The sequence below is a fragment of the Helianthus annuus genome, chromosome 1, assembly GCF_002127325.2.
Source record: "Helianthus annuus cultivar XRQ/B chromosome 1, HanXRQr2.0-SUNRISE, whole genome shotgun sequence".
Taxonomy (NCBI): Eukaryota; Viridiplantae; Streptophyta; class Magnoliopsida; order Asterales; family Asteraceae; genus Helianthus; species Helianthus annuus.
The window spans coordinates 30,273,528-30,288,972 of NC_035433.2; the positions used below are offsets into that span (position 1 = coordinate 30,273,528).

Sequence of the window (15,445 nt, forward strand, 5' to 3'; positions counted from 1 at the left end):
TTGAACTTAAAGAAAAAGAAGCCCTTTGCATTCATCATCAACCTTGAAAGACCATATTTCACCCAGTTCTTCTTAACAAAATAGCCTACGACCGGAAAAGAAAGTCTTTTACCCAAGAAATATCCATACATCGTATTTGCATACCTTTCATTGACCTGTTTCACCGATGACATAGGTATAACCACATCCACTCCATCTACATTTTCCGATGATTCCATAGGACGAAAATTAACCCTAGCTGTCTCCTTTTTAGACTAAACAATATTAGCAAACGACACAGGTTGTTCTCTTACCTTCGGTCCAGAATTCATAGGATCATAAGAGGAAGAAACTCCACTCTTTCCAATATTACAGGGTATATCCATATTTGTATTATCAAACAACGACCCTGTAGGCAACTTCTCCCCTACATGACCAGCATAAGACATTCCTACACTCCCCCTATACTCCAAGTTAACCGGTTTGGAGATAGCTTCTAATCCATCAATGACTGACACGTTGTTTGTCGAGTACATACCTCTCCTTGGGAGTAGTGGATTGCCTTTAATATTCGTAACCCTAAGACCAATACCTCGAACTGGAGCTGTTCTAGGGGTTGATTCAACATCATCATTCAAAGAATAAATCCCATCGCCATCATAATCTGCAACTCTCTCCATTAACACGTGAACTAGACACCCATGCAAAAGTAATCCACGTAGAAAACCAACAAAACCAAGAACGCAAACAAAGCAACCGAAAACCCTAATCCTTAAACCCTAGGATCAATCTTCTATCCTTGAATGATTACACCAGCGTATTAATCTAGCTAAATTAATCTCAGTTAACCGCAATCAATAACAACCAATGTAATCAATCAGGATTTCGTAAAGATACCTAAGGCGGCGATTGGACGAAAAACAAAGAATAGGAACCCTAGATTCAAACTGGTCACTATTGCTAACTAGTTCGTACTCAATGTTTGATGAATCAAACATTCAATAACAGACTGTTATACAAAAGATCGTAAAGAAAAACTAGGGTTTCGAGAAGAACAAGATCGCCTAAGGAGAGAGAGAAAGGGTAAAAAGAGTTGCCTAAATAAAAAAACTTTATCCAGAAAGCTTGTATTTAAAAAAAGAAAAAAAATGTGAACAATGCATGTTTTTCTTCATTACAAACCACGTTTTATTAAATCACATTTGCTCAGCCGACAAAATATTATTTGGTATAATAAGTGTAAAGTGCCTTAATCTCATTAATCTTTTGGCTCTGCTTTTTTTTTCGGGTAAAAGCTTACCTCGGTTAATTTTATATATCAACAAAAAATCTTTTATAACGGTCTACAACTGATTTATCATGTTTTTCAATTTAATTGATATGAACACTCAAATCAATCACAATCAAATCCTGGAATTTTAATCAGAATACACTATCATACATGCAGTTTTCCTACCACATATTTCACAAGCCTGTTCTAGGATTCTGAAACATTGACTGGGACTAGATTGAGAAAAGAACAGAATAGATTCTTTTATGGTTTTTTTTTTTTACTTCATCTCATTAAGTGCTTTTTTTTTTCTTTTATGTTTTTTTTTCCTTTTTTTAGATTCTTCACATTCAAAGTTTCATATTCTTGATATTTTCATACATATTTATATTTATTTATATATACTACAAACTACATGAAGAGGAATAGTTACTGGTCCAAGGTCCAGTCAAATAATTTATGGTTTTGCCATTTGTTTTATTTTTCTTTTCCCTAGCCAAATTACGATTCTGCCCTCAGTTCAAATTTACAGTGTTGCTATCCTTTTTGTTTTTTATTTCCCGTCAAATTACAATTTTGTCCCAGTGTAAAATTACAGTCATACGATTATTTTAGTTTTTTTTTTGTTTGACAAAACTATATGATGGCAGTGAGCTTATTACTTGATCGAAATACCCGCTGACCAATAACACAGAATTACAACGCCTCTATGAGCTACAGACACACCACCCAAGAGCTTCGTTGGGTAGAGTTTCTAACCCGAAATTCTCGATAGAGTCCCACCACGAGATTCTGAATTAGACTTCCAATATCACCTTCTAATTTCCTGCCAGAAAATTAGAATAGCAAGGAACAAGAATTTCCTACAGTGAATGTATTTTAAGGAAAAATCGAAAAAATGAATTTCATTTGCAATTTTTGCAATACATATTTGTGAAAGAAAGAAACTGACAATAGCACTAGCACCCCACGTTTTCTAAACCTGTGGAATCTCAAAAAACTACTTGACAACTTTAAATAAAACAAATAACTAAATGCAAAGTAATAAAAACTAAATCAAAACATGATGTGATAAAACGTGGGCATACGACTGGTGGTATGGACTAGGTGTCTGGATACTCATGCTTCTCCATGAGCTTTCCCTTGAAAGAATCTACATACAAGAAACCGGGGTCAAGAGATGAGTTGCGAAAATGTATGTATATATCGTGTGATTTTCGTAGATCATAAGTATGTACATACACATGTTACCAAAGTGATATTGATGAAATCCAAAATAATTGAGGTAATGGATAAAGTCCGTGAGGATTTTTTTCGATGAAGGTGTGGTACTGGTACCCAAAGGCTAGAAAAGGGTTAATATTTTACATTTTTATAATGATTTTCGCATTAAGGTTAAAAATACAGTAAACATAAAAAAAAAGAGTAAACTGCAATTTTACCCCCTGGTGTTTAGGCCAATTGGCACTCTGACCCCCTCTAACGAAATAATTGCAATTTTACCCCCCAACGTTGTTGTTCTGTCGCATAATTACCCCCTGACGTCAGTCAACGGTAATTTGACCCTTATAGGTAAGGGTATTTTGGTAATCTTACCCATATTTATTATTATTATTATTATTATTATTATTATATATAAAAAATACCTACACATATATACAAATATTCTTCTTCTTCAATCCCTGAAACCCTTTTCTCTCATCCACCACAATAATCACCACCGGGCACCACCACTACCGCCGCAATTCACTGTCACACCCTGTCTTTTGCGGAAGCGTGGTTATTTGGTGTGCCTTCTTAATACCATAGCATTCAATCATAACAACGCTATATGATAAAAAACATGAGATGTTCATCCATTAATTAAGTTTAGAAAATACCACAACATACTTGTCTGAAACATCGACACCAAAATAAGTTACAAACCATGACTTGTTTAAATGAGTTCACAAAGACTCAACAAAAGACGTTAACTAAAACCAAGTTTAGAAACATGTATCCCGTCCAGGAATAGGATACATCTCCTAAAGTCTACGACCATGGATGACATCCTTTATTCAAACGCAGCTTGAAGACACATGCACACACCTGCCAAATCCCTTAGTTCCCTGAAATACATGTAGTTTAAAAAAATCAACAAAAGTTGAGCGAGTTCATGTGTTCGTGAGTATGTATAAACCTTTGTATTCAATATATGTATGAAAGTCCCGGTATGATAGCAAACAAGGAAAAGATCACCAATGGTTTGCGGCTTCCGGCTGGAAGACATAGTCACCACTATGGGCCACCTTGGCCTCATGGGTGTGGGCTCGCTACACCCAGATAGATCTATCACTCATGCCCCTCGGTCCTTATACGAGGATTAATGGTCCCAAGTATTCGCCTACCCAATCACATGATCTATGGTTCTTTCCTAGGCTAATCATACCAATAGTATTTGTATGTATTCCTTTTGTAACATGTATTTCACCCCCGAAGTTATAAAACTGAAAACAGTTAAAAGAAAAGGGGGACATGAACTCATAGTATTGCGTCTTCAGAACTAGCAACTAAAACCTCCGCAGCAAACACGACTACCTACAGTGTACTAACGTCTATTAGACGAACGAGCCGTGCCTTGGTTTAGAGTTTAACGTTTTTGAGTTGTGTTTCTTGTGTTTCCCAATATTATTGCAAGTTATAATTACTTGTTAAAATAATAATTATTTTAACTTTAAATTATATTTATTTTTGGAATAATTGTTTAATCAGTATTTTGTCACAATACTTCTCAAGTATTTTCCTTCCCAAGGATGGGGGTATCTTATACATGTATTTTTGTATTCTCGTATTTTGTATTCTCAAAATAATATATTTTCAAGTCTCACTTTAGAAAATATATATATAACTTATTTGTCAAAAATAATGTATTCCAAGAAAATATATATTTTTCCCAAAAATCATATATCTTCTAAATATACTAGGAAAATATATTTTTATCTCCAAAAAATAATATGTTTTCTCCTTGTTGAAAATATGATATAACTTAGTAATATTTACAAAAATCATATTTTCACTTCTTTTGTTTCCAAAATAATATTTACCAAAAATATATATTTATAACGGTATTTTCCGGAATATTTCATAAGTTACGTTTTTGTGTTCGGTTTCACAATATTATATGTGTAACTTATATTTCATTCCTTGTGATTTTTGTATTATTTTGGAGTTGCGAATTCTTGGTATTTGTTAAGTTATATTATTTTACCCTAAAATAATATAACTATTCCACAAAGTATACAAATATTCACACAAGTGTCTTAATATAAAATACATATATTCTAAATATATATATTTATCCATTTTTATTTATAAAAATCAACCTCCAATACTTGTATTTTTGTAACAAAGTTTATGGCAAAGTTTATGTTGAAAAACATAGTTTAAAACATACTTGTAAACACTTGTTTAGAAAATATTTTCTAAGTGTTTGGATTTTTAGAAAATTTTGCCATAGTATCATTTGAAAATGGAGGTGTCCATGCTATTTAGCATATCATTTTCTTTTCAAAATCAACACACAATGATCAACAATAAAACCCTAAACACCTTGCACTTACCAAGTGCAAAGATGTAACACCCCAAAATTTCGTATGACTTAGAATAATAATTTAATCGGGATGTTTTAATAATAAGGAATGGTAAATATAGATTTTTTACCATTTCGAAAGTTTTTAATAATAAGTCTAAAACCCCTTATGCTAATGAAAGTGATTAAGTTAGTATGAGAATTAACCATTTGACACACTTTAAAAAGATAAGGGTCCAAAGGTGTAAATGTCTAATAAAGACTTGAGAAATAAAAAAAAAAAAAGAAAAGGAAACCAGTATTTGGTTCCTGGGTGCGATCGTACAAGGGGGAAGCCAAGGGGAAACCCTAAGTCTAAAGAATCTCACAAATCTTACAAATTGAAGGGATTAAAAGCTGAATTCTTGATTCAGGAGTTAGGAATTAGGATCTCCTAACTATATTTGATCTCAAGTAAGTCTAAAATTTGATGTTTTTATGAAATTCATGAATTGGGTTATGTATAATTTATGATGTTTATATGAAATCAAACCTAGATGTTGGATGATATGAACAAATAGGAGTTATATTATGTGCTATTTCGATTGTACTAGTAGTTGGGGTAAAACCCACTTGAGATTATGTAAGGTAGTAAAGAATTAGTAAAATTCATGGATGAATTATATAATGTTGATGTTAAACTCATGTTATAGAAGTGTTTAGATGAGTAACTTGATATGAATCATATGTAGTATGGTTATGATTGTTGATTTTGAAAGAATTGGTTGATTTATTTGATGAATTTAGGATGAATGTGTTATAATTACTTGTACATTATGCTTATTAGAATGTACGCACGCCATGTGTTTGATGAAATGTCTAAATTAATGTAATTGTGATTTCATATGAAAATTTGCTAAATTTATGAAATGTGATTATGGTGGGAATGCATATGGTTCATAAACATCATATTGTATGACAAAGAATATGAGAATAATGAAAATTTCTGAAAGCTAAGCATATGAAGTTGTGATGTATAGGAACAAAGAAAGAGGAAGGAGCAAGTTACTCCAAGTCGTAAGGGACACAAGACCACGGTAAGTTCATATGAACTTCATTTTCTCTACTTGTAGACTTGCGAATGTTAGTTTGGGTAATTAAATCCTAATGTGGAATTTTTACGCTTGTTCATGGTAAAATTGTGTTATGTTGAGTATTGGTAATGGATAGGAAGTGTATTAGCAATGGATGCATTTTAACCCGATTCAAGTGGGTCGAAATATTAAAAAGGAAGGATAATGTAATGGTTTAAGTAAAGACTTGTAGATAACGAGTCGGAATGAGGAAAAAGCGTTGAAAGTGTATGGTATGAATTGATCGTTATGAATGGGTCGAAAGTCTTACATGTTGAATGTATTCGAAAGGCAAGAATAAATGAGCATGAAGAAGTTTCATGCTAGAATGAAAAGAATGATTTAATAAGGATGTTGATAAAATGTTTTATTTCGCTAATGGGTCGAATTAGAATAAGTAAAGGATAGGCGTTAAATTTGTCTTGAGATTTGAACTAAGGAATGTTTGCGTTATGTATGTTAGGTAAATCCCGCTCTTGGCGATGCGAGCTCGGACCGAACACACTACATAGCCCTTTATACGCTTCCGGTTAAAGTCGTCTTTTGTAAATGGGTCAAAACGTTTTCATAATGTAAATGTTAAATTTATGTCTAGGATGTTTCCTAAGTAAGTTAGGATTTTAAATCTTGTATGGTTATTACTTTTATATCTTTTGAAACATGTCGTAGAATGTATTTTGGAATGATTTCATTATAAAGCAGGAAAACGTTTACTTTACGAATGGGTCATGTCAAAATTTTCCAAAAATTTGTATGAAGTCTATGTTATTTGTCAAATGTGAAAAGTGGGTGTTACAAGTTGGTATCAGAGCCTAGGTTTGAGGGATTTAAGCATTAAGTGCTTGAACTCAAACTGAAAGCTCGTGAGAAGTGTGTGTTCGTTCCGCAGCGCAAGGCAAGTAAGTATTTTAAAAGTTGAAATTTTTGCATTACAAATAATTTAGTTACAGAATGTTATGGAATGGTTACGGGATGTTGTGGAAAGATGTGAGATGAATCGGATCAGTTTGGGGGGTTAGAACGGGTCAAATGAATGGGAGCTAAACATTAGGTTACATCAGATCTGGCGCCGCACACAGTTGTGTCGTTAAGTGACACAGCTGTGTGGACCGTTGATGCTTGTTGCTGAGATTAGGGTGTGTGGCAAGGCTGACACAGCTGTGTGACATTGTACTCAGATAACCAACACAGCTGTGTCTGGGCAAAATTTCCACAAACTTCATATTTTCTTGAGTTTTCCACAACGAATCACCAACAAGCTTTCCAAAACTACAATATTCAAATAAAACACAATTAAATGTCGATTCAATCGAAATTGTAACCAGAAATATATATAAAGTGGGGGATAAAAAGAATTAAAAAAAAAGTGATACCAAGGTATATGGGATAAAGAATACTAAAGTTGGTTGTCGGAAACGTTGAGTTTCCAAAGAAAGTTTAAGTATGATTTAGTCGCGAGTAATTTCTTTTACGTATTAGAAAGAATGAGAGCTATGTATCACTAGCATGGTTATATGATAGAAAGGATGAATGAATGTCTAAAATAAAGAATGATACGATACGATCGTCAATGACGATAAGGCATGAAGTATGAATGATGAATGGAATGTGTCATGATAAAATGATGTTAAAACATGATGGTGGGAAGTATGAAATGAAATCTAATGAATGTAATAAACATGAATGACAATGAAACCGTGAATATAAGTTTACTAACACGAAGGCAATTAGTTAAAGAACAAAAGAATAAGAAGTAAGTGTAAGAATGAATGTATGTTTTGATTAACATGTCTAGAATGTTCGTAATGAAGGATAGTATGGTTTTATGACCTGCGAAAATGAATTATTGAAAGCAAAATAATGCATGAATGATAAAGAAATGAATGATGAATGCTATGTGGTGAGGTCAAGAAGTGCCTGTTAACACCAAGAATGATGAATGGTATGCGGTGAGGTCACGAAGTGACCGTTAACACCAAGGATGATGAATAGTATGCGGTGTGGGACGAAGTAGCCGTTAACACCGAGGATGATGAAAGGAATGCGGTATGGTCACTAAGTGGCTATTAACACCCGGAATTATGAAATAAAAGCATGATAACCATAATTTAAAAAAAGGATAAAGGTCAATAAGACGTAAGCATGATGGCATGAAGTAACATATAACGAAGTGAAAAGTTATATATAAAATTAACGAATGTCTAATAAGTAAGAGAATGAAAGTCATTGAAATATGTTAGGCATATTAACATGTTTCCTAAACTATGTGGTACAATATTTCTTAAGACAAATCCAAAAGTTTCGTTAAGTTTCCGAAAATGCAACCTATGATATTAGGATCCTCTAAATGACAACCGGGTCATGGTGAAATGTTTAGAAGTAAGAACGTATATGATTGGAAGGTTGTGAATGAAGTTCTAGTTGGGTTTATCAACCCTATAATGAGAGATAGGTGGTGTAGTCATAAAGGACCGTTAACACCTCGCATGAAAGAAAGGAAAGTATAAAAAAAAAATTTAATGATAGAATGGAATGAACATGACCAAAGAATAAATTTTAATAATGATCTCGAATGATATAGTAGATGGTTGATGAAAACGAAGAACTTGTTAATAAAATATGTTCCGAGTAGCGGGTGGTGAGATAAAGTAAGTAAGAAGGATGAGGGATTCTATTCCCCTATGAACGAAAGGCATGTGTAATGTGGCCTATCGTGACCGACATTGATGATAATGTACAAGTGGAATGAAAGTTATTGAAATGTGATTATGAATGCGTCAATGTTACTTGAGATGACATGGAAAGTAAATGAAGTAATGAATGTAGAAAATGCTTAATTGTAGATGACGGGCGAAGGAGACACAAATGATAACAAATGACATGGTGGGAAGGAATAAAAGCGATGATTACGAAAGAGGATGGTATGGTCCTAGAATGTAATGAAAGGCAGGAATGATAATTACGATTAAGCTTAGAAAATATTGAACATGAAAGGATTATATAATTTCGAGAATAGTATGGTCCTAAGGATTAAAATTTTTGTCAACAAATAGTAAATGTTAGTAGAACTAAAATTTTAAGGGAAGATATTTATGTGGTAAGCATAGATAGAGACTTAAGAAAGGGTTGTAGACAGATGAAAGTTAGAGTCATTAGGTGGGAATGAAAGTATGAAAGCAAATGAGGAGATGCTTTTTCTCCACCTAACTAAAGATAAGTATAAACATAACAAGTAAATGGCACAGATAGCCTGGTTGGTCAAGCATAATGTAGGACTAAAAGAACACATACACACACATGTGTGTGTATATATATATATATATAAGTAATGTGTATGTGAACGTATGTGAGATATGTTGTCGCTGGTTGCGGGAATATGAGTAGGGATATGTTGATAGTTAATCGTCGTAGACCTAAAGGGGATATACGAGTAAGAGTAAAACATATGACAAATGTGGTAACATATGATGGTGTAAATATATATATATATATATAGAAAGATGTTGAGGTAATAAGATTATGATGAAAGAAATATGCTCCGAACACGTTGCGTATTAGGCATGTGATGATCGACTTATGAGGACTAAAATGAATAACGGGCTAAGACCTAGATGGATGATTTAAGTACCGGCGAGGATAGAAATTTTGCAAGAAATGGTAAAGTGATAACAAGTATGTCTAAAATCAATAAGGAAGTACAATTGTGCGAATTAGTTCATACTGTACGAATGGATTAATAAGCAACTAATGGTAATAGAGTTACTAAATGTTTGAGGCCAGTATATGTATATATACACACACAAATACATTAGTAGTCAAAGTTTTTACGTTACATTAGGGGGTGACTAGGAAGAATGATGATGTTAATAATAGAGGAATCAAGTAGCAAGCTCATGGTGGGCACTATTGATTCAAACAACATAGTGAAGGAACAATGTATGGTTAGTGACTTGGAAGGCAGAAGTAAATGACTCATAATGCTAGTAAGTAAATTATAATCTTCATATCAATATAGGAAATGATGACGGCTCTAAATTTTTGTTTATTATAGAGTAAGTTTAATAAATGTCTTGAAATGTCATGATGGAAAGATAGTAAGAGTCTATCTGCATATCGGAAAATGGGTAATAGAAAAGAATGAAAAGCGAGGAATTGTTAAGAAAGCGGGGTACACACTTAGGATGCCAAATTTAGAGTAATTAGAAAGAACTATATGGAAAATGTAAAAGGTTAACGTAGATGGAAGCTAGAATGAAAATATAAGAATGGGTAACTGTTAGAGGGGGAATGTTACATAAACAGGGATCGAGTGGAATGTAAAATATGATGAATATTTGAATGGATATTTGAATAAATCTTACCTTCTGTCGAGTTCCCTATTGTATGTGAGGAACTATTAGAAGATAAGCCTCTAAAGAAAAGTTCAAGAGTTAAAGTTTTTATACACATGATTCTTGGTTCGTGTTATAAAACAACCCTACGTGGCAGAGTGTAATCTCAATTATCGAATGAATGGTTGTGCCGAGTTTTATGTAACCCATACGTGAAATGGAGTGGCATATGTACTAAGGGGTTGTTTGGTAGCCTCTGAATGGTCATTAAGAGGTTACCTCTTAATGGAACCATTAAAAATTTTACCAATGAGAAGGTAGAAGAATGTGACATGTGATGATTTACCATTCAGAGGTTACCTCTTAACCATTCAGACTTGAGGTTACCTCTTATTCATTCAGAGGTTTTAAACCATTAAGAGGTAGCATTTGAATGGTCATTAAGAGGTTACCAAACAGCCCCTAAGTTTATAATCTCGTATATAGCAGAACCTAGGTTGATAAGAATTAACCCTTTGAGGTACAATGTTGGGTAATTGCCTTAGTATTACAATTGCTAGAAGGAATGAAGTATGTATGGCGGCCATGGAATGTGATAACAAGTATAGCTGAGTATGACACCTCGCGTGTAATATGAGTTGCTCAAATGTAAGTATTGATTACACGATCATATTGATAGCGTGATTAAAGACTTATATTGGCCTTGGAAGGATGGGGAGTATATAGAAACTAAATAGTTAGAAACTATTGAATGATATTTGGTTTGTGATTTATTACGAATGAATAAGAATGCACGAGTATGAATATTATGATAATTATTTCCCCTAAGTATATGTTAGAGGTATGCGAGAATGAATGATCTGACAGATAAGTTTTAAGAAATCAGCTTGAACAATTGAATGATAATCATGAATAATGTAATAGGATCGCTTTGATTCATACAAGATTGAATTACCAAATGTATTAGACAAGTTTCGAGTAGTAAAGACTGATTCATCACGAGGGATGATCGAATGAAAGCATGTTATCGAAGTTCGAGGTACGTAATTACGAAGGGATACAGATTAACTCGTCAGAATGTATGTATTCAGGTTTTGGGGACGAAACCTTCTTTAAGGGGGGTAGACTTGTAACACCCCAAAATTTCATATGACTTAGAATAATAATTTAATCAGGATGTTTTAATAATAAGGAATGGTAAATATAGATTTTTTACCGTTTCGAAAGTTTTTAATAATAAGTCTAAAACCCCTTACGCTAATGAAAGTGATTAAGTTAGTATGAGAATTAACCATTTGACACACTTTAAAAAGATAAGGGACCAAAGGTGTAAATGTCTAATAAAGACTTGATAAATAAAAAAAAAGAAAAGGAAACCAGTATTTGGTTCCTGGGTGCGATCGTACAAGGGGGAAGCCAAGGGGAAACCCTAAGTCTAAAGAATCTCACAAATCTTACAAATTGAAGGGATTAAAAGCTGAATTCTTGATTCAGGAGTTAGGAATTAGGATCTCCTAACTATATTTGATCTCAAGTAAGTCTAACATTTGATGTTTTTATGAAATTCATGAAGTGGGTTATGTATAATTTATGATGTTTGTATGAAATCAAACCTAGATGTTGGATGATATGAACAAATAGGAGTTATAATGTGCTATTTCGATTGTACTAGTAGTTGGGGTAAAACCCACTTGAGATTATGTAAGGTAGTAAAGAATTAGTAAAATTCATGGATGAATTATATAATGTTGATGTTAAACTCATGTTATAGAAGTGTTTAGATGAGTAACTTGATATGAATCATATGTAGTATGGTTATGATTGTTGATTTTGAAAGAATTGGTTGATTTATTTGATGAATTTAGGATGAATGTGTTATAATTACTTGTACATTATGCTTATTAGAATGTACGCACGCCATGTGTTTGATGAAATGTCTAAATTAATGTAATTGTGATTTCATATGAAAATTTGCTAAATTTATGAAATGTGATTATGGTGGGAATGCATATGGTTCATAAACATCATATTGTATGACAAAGAATATGAGAATAATGAAAATTTCTGAAAGCTAAGCATATGAAGTTGTGATGTATAGGAACAAAGAAAGAGGAAGGAGCAAGTTACTCCAAGTCGTAAGGGACACAAGACCACGGTAAGTTCATATGAACTTCATTTTCTCTACTTGTAGACTTGCGAATGTTAGTTTGGGTAATTAAATCCTAGTGTGGAATTTTTACGCTTGTTCATGGTAAAATTGTGTTATGTTGAGTATTGGTAATGGATAGGAAGTGTATTAGCAATGGATGCATTTTAACCCGCTTCAAGTGGGTCGAAATATTAAAAAGGAAGGATAATGTAATGGTTTAAGTAAAGACTTGTAGATAACGAGTCGGAATGAGGAAAAAGCGTTGAAAGTGTATGGTATGAATTGATCCGTTATGAATGGGTCGAAAGTCTTACATGTTGAATGTATTCGAAAGGCAAGAATAAATGAGCATGAAGAAATTTCATGCTAGAATGAAAAGAATGATTTAATAAGGATGTTGATAAAATGTTTTATTTCGCTAATGGGTCGAATTAGAATAAGTAAAGGATAGGCGTTAAATTTGTCTTGAGATTTGAACTAAGGAATGTTTGCGTTATGTATGTTAGGTAAATCCCGCTCTTGGCGATGCGAGCTAGGACCGAACACACTACATAGCCCTTTATGCGCTTCCGGTTAAAGTCGTCTTTTGTAAATGGGTCAAAACGTTTTCATAATGTAAATGTTAAATTTATGTCTAGGATGTTTCCTAAGTAAGTTAGGATTTTAAATCTTGTATGGTTATTACTTTTATATCTTTGGAAACACGTCGTAGAATGTATTTTGGAATGATTTCATTATAAAGCAGGAAAACGTTTACTTTACGAATGGGTCATGTCAAAATTTTCCAAAAATTTGTATGAAGTCTATGTTATTTGTCAAATGTGAAAAGTGGGCGTTACAAAAGACTATTCAATTTTCATAATAACATGAACTTGATATTTCACAAAAATGTGTAGTAACTTGGTAATGCGTTTAGTAGCCTTAGTTACCCTCCAAAATATATTTACTTCTTGGTAAACTTCATTCTTGGAAGTTTTAGATGTTTACAACTTGTAAACATGTCTTACAAAAATGTTTATTTATAACCTCTTCTTGTTTCTCTAGCATTTCTACACTTGTTTTATCACTAAAAATAGTGCAAGTTTAGTAAAAACCATGATCTTTCAAAAACCACCTTTTTAAACTTGGTTCTTTTAGAAAAATCATTCATACTTCTTAGATTTATAAGATTACTAGGTTACTTTGTTCATTTTTTTACAAGAAACCATTTTATTTTCAAGTTCATGTCTTCACAAGAAGATGGTCATCCTATTTTCTTACATAATCATCATCTCACTTGCTAGATTATGTGTTTAATCATAATCTAGCAAGCTTCATGTGATGACTAACATCATCATCTCAAGAAATCAACAAGCAAACATCATTCATATACTAAACAACACCATTTCAACAAGATTTCATCATATGAAAGCTTTATGTTCAAGATTCAAGTGTATGTCTTTTAGTGTTCATGTGATTTACAACACAATATGTCATTTAACCAAGCAAAAATAGAAGTAAACAAGGATCAAGAGGGTCTTACTACTAGCTTTAAGCTAGGGAAGATCACTAGTTGTTGGTGAAGACAAAAGTGATGGATAAAAGCTAACGGAAGAGGTCCTTGATGATCTGCAAACGCCAAGTTTCCTATATCACCTTCTTACACCTTGAGTTAACCTTCAAATGGATGGAACAAGTTTGATAATGGTGGTGGTGTGTGGGAGGAGGTCGGCCGAGAGTGTGGGAGAGGGTGAGAGAGTTTGTGATGTGAAAATGATGAAGTGTCGGATACTTATAACCAATCTTGATCTATTGTCCAAAGGGTAAAGTGTCTCATTTAGTACATACATGATCAAACCAAATCCCAAGGAGATCATGGAAGATTTAGAGAAGATTAAGGTAATCTTGAGGTGGGGGCCACTATTTGGGCTGTAAATATCAAGGGGGAGGGGGGTGAATTGTAAGTTTTGATGGTAAGTAGGTAATTGGTGGAGGTTAAGTGCAAATGTCTAGTGTTTTATGTGTATCTTGCATTATGTAGTATGTTAGGGTGTTCGGGAACCATAACTAGCCAAGAAAATGTAAAACAATGCTTCTAGCAATATTTTGGTGTTCCGAGTAATGTCCGGTTGTTCGGTTAGATACCGGTTCGTTAAAGTGTCAAGTTATTCCGTTTAGTGATTTTTAAGTACCCTTTTGTGACGCTTTTAATTCCCGACACTTAAGAAAGCATACAGGACCATTTTGCCATATTTTTATACATTACTAGCTTGTTAAAAATCTGAATTTTGTTGATTAATGCAGAATTCTGCACTTTGAGTGGGTTTTAGGCACTTTCCAGCACTTAAACTATCACCTAGTGACGCAGTTTTATGGGCCTTACTTCCCTACACCCCATACTAGTGTAGTACCTTGTCTCTGGCCCTTACGGGGTGTCAAAACATTGTCCGTCTATGTACTGACATCGTCAGCATGTTTCTGAGTTATCCGCTAACTGTGCTAACTATGCTTTGTGCATCATGTATGTCACTAAAGTTTGTATGTGATAAATGGTTGACAGTATGAAATGTGATGCACATGTATGTATGATACAGAAATCATAGAGCAGTTTATATCATCAGTTGTAATTAAGCACAGTCATTATGCATTAACCAATATTAATTAATTGTACGGATACCTGTAATTATGAGGGTTGTCACATTCTCCCCCTGTTAAGAAAATTTCGTCCCAAAATTTTAGTTCTGCTACAAGATGCAGGGGTCTTGGGGAACAAATGTGGGTATTTTGCTTTCATACGATCTTCACGCTCCCAAGTAAATTTTGGGCCGTGTCGTGCGTTCCAACGAACCTTGACGAGTTTGACACTACTCCGTCGCGTCTTGTTAACCTTCCAATCAGTAACCTCAACAGGTTCTTCAGTAAAGTGGAGTGTGTCGTCAATATGAACTTCGGCGGCAGGAATGACAACCGTTTCTTGAGTTGGACTCTTTTTCAGGTTAGATACATGAAATGTATCGTGAACGCCATTCAGCTCTGCAGGTAGGTCCAACTTGTATG

General features: G+C 33.6%; 1 long non-coding RNA gene across 3 annotated transcripts; it reads left to right on the forward strand.

The window, feature by feature from the left end:
* Positions 1-5,132: 5,132 nt before the first annotated feature.
* Positions 5,133-13,146, forward strand: LOC110916577. Of its 3 annotated transcripts, XR_002579854.2 has the most exons (4): positions 5,133-5,270; positions 5,837-5,893; positions 12,359-12,415; positions 12,916-13,146. It is a non-coding gene; the product is annotated as an uncharacterized LOC110916577 (long non-coding RNA). The 3 variants fall into 3 exon arrangements; XR_004893293.1 differs by lacking the exon at positions 12,916-13,146 and having other exon boundaries at positions 12,359-12,665; XR_002579853.2 differs by lacking the exons at positions 12,359-12,415; positions 12,916-13,146 and adding an exon at positions 6,393-6,590.
* Positions 13,147-15,445: the final 2,299 nt, after the last annotated feature.